Raw genomic sequence first — 7,161 nt, 5'->3', positions numbered from 1 at the left:
TTCTTCTTCTTTCTTTTCTTTTTTCTCCAACAACTGCTGTAATCTTTCTTCTTGTTTCTTTTCTCGTTCTTCTTGTTTCTTTTGCTGTTCTTGTATTGCTGCCATCAAATCTGCTAAGCTGTAGTTTGATTTGCCACCTCTGGTTTCCATCTTCTTCTTTCTTTTTTTTTATCGTCCCACTCTCTGGCACCAATTTGTTACGTCTCTGTTCGTTTGTTAATTTCCAGTAGAAGTTCTTTCCGAGAAACTTCAGCGATACAAGTTCTTTCTTAACTAAAAGTAGTTTATTATTTCTCGATACAACTTTTTAATACACAGAATTTCCCCGGTCAATACATTTGCAATCTCGATAACAAAACACACACTTTATATTAGGGTCACTACACTACTGCTCACTTGACTCAATTATCTGTCTCTATACTTATGCATCTGCAATTATTTGCCGGGCTAAAAAAGAGGGCGCCTAGAAAAGACTAGAGTTGCCAGGAAAAGTCAAGATCCTTCGAGAACATCATGACGTGTTACCAGAGTCACGTGACTTCCGCTGTCGTAACAATATATATATATATATATATCTTACTATGGTAGGCAAAAGCTTTTCTAGTTCTTATGACTCTTCATGCCATACTTCATACCAACAACGGTTTTCTTCCCTTCACAATAAGATTTAAATTTTCTCAGAATGTGCTGTTCCCTGATCCAGACTTAGAAATTACTTTACTCAAAACAGGATTAGAACTAAACAAAGAAGCCCATTGAGAATATGTTATCATTAGCCGATCAAGTGATATATCCACTTCCATCCCAATCTTGTTTGGTCCCTTTTTTCAAGTTCAAACTTCAACCCTACACTGCTTTTTGATTTAGCGTTGATTTTTTTCTTAATACATGTTTGTTTATTTTTTTATAAGATGGCATAGTGGGTTACTAGGTTATTCCCCAATTTGTCTATCAAAAGCTTGGTGTTTGAATAAAATCTCAGCTTTCATCATTATACATTTCCTTTAGTTAACTTTAGAATACTACTTTTATGACTATTTTACAATAGAGTAACATTTTACATTTAGAAATTCCGGTTCTATTTGTTTTGCTAGAGAGGAAGCCAATAATGTAGGGATTTTATTCTCCATGTAAAGTTGAGTCAGCTTGGTCTATTATGTGATATGTCCACTTCCATCCCAATCTTGTTTGGTCCTTTTTTTTCAAATTCAGTAGCCAGCCCTATAATGTTTTTTGATTTAGCGATTTTTTTCTCTCCTAATACTGTTTGTTTATTTTTTTATAAGATGGCATAGTGGGTTACTAGGTTATAGAATTCATTCTAAAACTTCATAAATTTTGCATAGAATAATATTAAAATAGCTAGTCAAAGATCGCGAAGACTGTTTTGCTCTATCAAGCAATGATAAAATCATAGTTACTGCTAGAACTATGTAGGCGCTAGGCCTGTTGAGGAAAGATGATGATGATGAAAATAAGAAATCTCAGCTTTGGCTATTCGTCAGTTTTCCATTTTTTTGATGCTTTGGATAGGTGAAAGGCGGCATATATACTAGATATAGAGTAACTATGCCAGGAAGTTCTTCATATCTAGCTTTTGATTATCTGTAGAGAAGAAAGTTAAGATGACTTTTGTGTTGCTTTAATACGATCGTCTTGCCACACTTACATAGAGAGCGCTAGCGTATTCTCCGATTAAGATAAGCCTTCACAGAATGACTACTATGTAACATTTGTCCAAAACTAAAGATTAACGAAGGTTTACAGTCTTTCGCATCTTATATACCCTCAAAAATTTCGGAAGAATTTATCTGAATATGAATACAAGTAAATTCTTTGCCAGTTATGGAAGGAGAACTATGACAATTTTTAACTGAAACAATATTATTGTGTACTTGCTGGTACAGAAAATATTTTCACAGATGTACGTGCACAAATGAAGATCAATCGATTCTGTTTTAAAAAAATAACAAAAGAGTACTTCTTATAAAACGAACGAAGTACTGTATACACATTATTTAATTCATTCTTGTTACATATATCATCTGTCACTGATCTCTGCAATAGCTGTGCATAAATGTCTAGCAATTGAAGCTGTTACTTTTCCCAACACTTTGTTGTTTTTATATCAATATTTCATGTCTTCTTTGAATAGATTTTGTTTCTGGCGAAAATAAAAATAGGTTAATAGTGGTATATGACATAATTATATATATATATACTTAAAATATTTTACTATTTTTTTAATACGACAACTGACATTCTAAAAATGTTTAAGGCAGGAAGCAGCGTTCTAATACCTAAAGGTAGTTTCCGTTGCGTGTATTTACACACACACAAATATAGAGTATGTTGTTTCATAGAAATCCTTATATGATAAATATATTAGCTATATTTATGCAATGAAATGTCATAAAAAGACGATAACTTTGGACACTATAGATCTTTCATCACATTTATTTTTGAGTTTATTTTTTTTAGCGGATTAATATACTTATCAGCTCAGACAAAGTGGTTATACGTAGGATTTAACAAACACGTCTTTATCATTTCTTCTTATTCTTGGGGATGGGGAATATAGTGGTTGTGTTTGAATATTATGTTTTTTCGTAAAAACTGTTTTATTTATTTATTTACTAAGCTATGTAGTGTTAAGGCATGATGAACCATTTCGTATCAGAAGAATTAATTTGAGCGTTCAACAAGCCAAGTTAAAGTTAATCTGCAAGCAAACCTAGTACTATACAATATTCGTTTACCGTCATTGAATTTGGAGAAATATTTCAAAGACAGGAGTGAAAAGAAGAATAGATATACTATTACGATGGCGTGTTCATCGAGATGCTATCTCTTGACGATCTGTATAATGCAGTTAGTAAGTCGATACAGAAAATTTATTAAACTTTTGTTCCCAAGTTTTAACTTTAAGTGTTAACAACTTGAAAGTTGAATGGTAATATCAATGACATGGTAAAAAGTTTCAAAACTGCTTTTTTTCATATTCGTTAATGATATTGATAGGGGATTAATTACATATATGAATTAGTAAATCAGTAATATTTACTGATAACATTAAAGTTTAAACTCGTAGGTATTTCTAACTCACTGTACTGAAGATGTTGAAGTATTATGGAATAACTAGGATAAATTGGTAAGTAGGATGAATATTTGGCAAATGCCTCGTAACTAACAATTTTGTAATAATTCTATTTACTTGCCTACATACTACAGGTTTCACTTAAGATTAAACATAATAGTAATATAATTTTAACTGTACACCATGTGAACCTTGCATACCACTGATAACAAGACCTTTATAATATTTCTGTATCAAACTAATCAGGTCAGCTGGGAATGTAACACATAAAGTCTCACTAGAAACACTACTTTCATAGTCATTTACAAATTACAGTGAATCAGTTATTATGGTATATAAATTATAATGCCTTATCCTGACAAAGAGTGATGAAGTGTTTGGTAGTTTGATAACATTACAAGTGATAATAAGTTTCTACAAATTTATGCTATGGGTTTCAAGTAACAAAAAATTATTTATCATTTTGATATTCTTGACTGCACACTTTGTGCATTGCACATCCCACTGTTGATGAAAGGTTTCTCTTGAGATGTTATTATGTACTTACTGGACACCTATAGTATAAGGTCAGTAAAGAAAGATCTTTAGAAAACTATTATCAGTCTTGTTCTGTTGTAATCAACATAGTCATAAATACACACTAAAATAATTGTCAGCTTTTCTACTAGTAACAGAGCACTGCCTCAATGGCTTGAGTGACTTATTTTGCCTCTATACCAAGATTCTTTTTTCAGTCAAGCAATTGAGTGAGTCCCCATCTATATTAAACATGTGATCTAACATTACGATAACCCAAATACATCAGTTGCTATAATGAAATACTATAATGTGCTTACTATGATGAAAATAATTTTCCAGATATCCAGATGATCTGGGTCATCTTGTAATACCTCAATACATCTAGGAATACCTAAGACTGTAATCTCATCAGTAAACCTTGATAATTATGTCCCTAAGAATATCATTAATATAAATCACAAAAGCCCGAGGGATTCCACTAGTGCAGTAACAAGGGTACAATTTGACTTGACTTCTTTAATAACAACCTTTTGCTTTCTTATATCAAACTGCTCTATGTTCCATTTAACTAGTCTTTCTCCAATCCATAATGATGTGAATCTTTTAGTAAATCTTTTGTGTGGTACCTTATCAAAAGCTTTTTGAAAATATACGTATAACCTTTCCATAATCCACATAGTAAGTAATATTACAAAAAAAAGTAACAGATTAATATGACAATAATTCCGTTTAAAGTGTTGATGTTGGCTTTATTTTTTAGATACCAATGATTTTTCAAAGCTCCATTTATCTGGCTGTCCATAATTTTTCCTACTACAGAACTGAGACTAATTGACCTATAATTTCCAGGGCAGCTCTTATCACCCGAATTAAAAATGGGAGTAACATTAACAACTCTCCATTCATCAGGCATTTACCCAAAAATTAATGACAGAGATGCTTGCATGCCTGATCTCTGACCTCCTCTAAAAACGAATGGAAAATTTTGTTTGATGCTCTATTTTTAATTTTTCAGTTTTTATGTTTACCGCTAAGGAATTAATGTCTACATAATTCAAGTCAATTTCAATATTTCTCATAGAATGCTCAAGGTCAGAAATATTGCTATAATGTAAATGTTCAGCTTATTCCATACATTTGAAGACAGAATAACAGTTTTTTTTTTTTAATGAATGAAGTAATCTTATGAGTGAGCAGAACTGTTGTTTGACAAGTAAGCCAAGTAGCTTATTCATAGTGAAGTTTTATGAATGAAAATACACATTTTAATTTATACAACTTGCATCTGCATATACATGAACTCCAATAAGAGTTAGATGTGATTTGTCTAAATATTATTTGAATAATGGTATTTACAATTCTAATGTAAGTTTTGGAATTTATGTGAGCAACCTCCCATTACCATCCACAAAATATATTCTTCAAAAGGGTATCAAGTTGTTTTCAGTTGAGAATGCATATGTGCATGTCCATTTCATAACTTGTTTTTTTAGCAGGTTTACTTGATGCATTTCTTAATTCTTGTCATTTTTTTATGAACCTTTAAAATACTCAGCAGACTGAATATCTTATACATCTGGTGACAGGATTGTGTAGCATTAAGTAAGTTTGAAGCCATTACATTACGAAGTGACTGGTCTTTCTTTCTTTTTACTGACAATCAGGATTAAAGCATTTAAGTACACTTTCATTGTGTTCCCATGGTTTTTCAACTTGCATAATTTATAGCTACTGATAGATTTAACTGTTAGTTTTCAGCTCCTTGTTCTTTTCCAAAGTAAACAAATTTGTAAACAAATTGAAGCTTATAGTGGGCTAGATTCTTGATAGTTTTTATGTGGTTGTCAAAAGACAGTTTAATTTGTCAGGTTGAACTGGATGGAAGAGTAAGGATTACTAAACCATTATGTTGCATTAAATTATAATAATCTTCTTACATCCTTTTCCATTTTATATTACTTCTGAAAAATAAAGTAATTTGAGCTTTGGTTTTTAATCCAGGATAATATTTTATATATCACAAAATCTCTTATTAGGTTAATTTTCAGTAGGATTTTTAGGAAGATGATGTGCTACAATTGGACCTACATTACATGGAAGCACATTTACTTCTTTTACATGTAAAAATACGTGTAGATCTACATTCCATTGCCTCTCTGGTAAAGAAGTATTTGCTTGTGGGCTAAACTTATCATGCCTTATTTAGGTTAAGAATTGTTTGTATGCATTAATCATCAACATTCCTCTGACAGAACTGCAGCTACTCCTGTTATGACGAACAGTCCACTTAAGGGTAATATTCTGTACATTATATGAAATATGTATTGGAAGAGGAAAATTCTGTTGGAGTATTATTTAGAATCTTTGGTATCTCTGTATTAATTTTTCATGTCAGATTTGTACATTACTCTTTCAAGGTTAATTGTTTGTTCTTAGGTGTGAATAGCACTGAATATTTTAGACAAAACCAAATATAATAAATATATTAAATTTGAAAATAATCTTTTGTTAAGTATGTAAGAAGGATAGCATAAGCTCTGTTCAGTGTGAGTATCAGTTCTCTTGGAAGGATGTCATGTAAATAAAACTGACACAATACTCATAATAGAGATAGACTAACAAAATACTCATAATGACGGATTTTCCTAGTCTAGGGAATATTTGTAATATAAATTAAAATTATGACAAGGATGATATAAAAGTATATAAAAGAAATGAATACCAAATATCTTGTGTCTGATAGCAAAATTAGTTGAAAATTTACAAAGCAAAGACGTGAGAACTACGTTACCACAAAGTTTTAAATTCGTACAGTGCAATGTATGTGTGCTTACATGTACTTTGGTATGTATGCATTTTTTGTGAAAGTTTGCGAACTTTTGTTCATGAATTCTGGTTATGGAATACGTGTACTTGAACTCTTTGTCCAATTTACGTTGAGCAACATGATATTGTGTGGGAGTGCATTAGTTATTTTAACTTGAATTATATCAGTAATAAAAAATCCTTTGCTCGTGAACATTGTAATTGAAAACGTTTACCGTTTTCATAGTTTTGACAGCATATTTTATTTGCATGTAACAGGATAGGTGTAGTGGGTATACAATTTAAGTTCCATATTTAACGTCATAGATACTGATGGAGTTGGTGTTTGTCATTTGGATAAGCAAAACCGCTAAGAAATGCTAAGAAAGGATTAAAACTGCTGTGAGAAATAATTATGCGGCCAATGTTTCCATTAAATAACTTGTTTCGTTCAATTTTAAAAACAAATTTTTTCTTCTTTCAATGCATCTTTCTATTACTGTTAAATTTTCACTGATAAAAATAATTCTGAAAAGGCAAAATATATCAGTGTGTAAGTGAAAGAACTATGTTCTAAAAACAAGTAGAAATTTTCGTTATTTTTGAATTAAGAATTGCCTTCTTAGGCAATATTATAGCAGTGAAATTTTTCATCAAAAGGTTGAGTGGCATATCTCAGTAAATTAACCAAATTTATGCTGGCTTATTATGTTGAAAACTTTCCATCCACGTAATTCTTC

This window comes from Limulus polyphemus, unplaced genomic scaffold (genome assembly GCF_000517525.1).
Source record: "Limulus polyphemus unplaced genomic scaffold, Limulus_polyphemus-2.1.2 Scaffold5, whole genome shotgun sequence".
NCBI classification, from domain to species: domain Eukaryota; kingdom Metazoa; phylum Arthropoda; class Merostomata; order Xiphosura; family Limulidae; genus Limulus; species Limulus polyphemus.
This window is presented reverse-complemented; position numbering follows the sequence as displayed.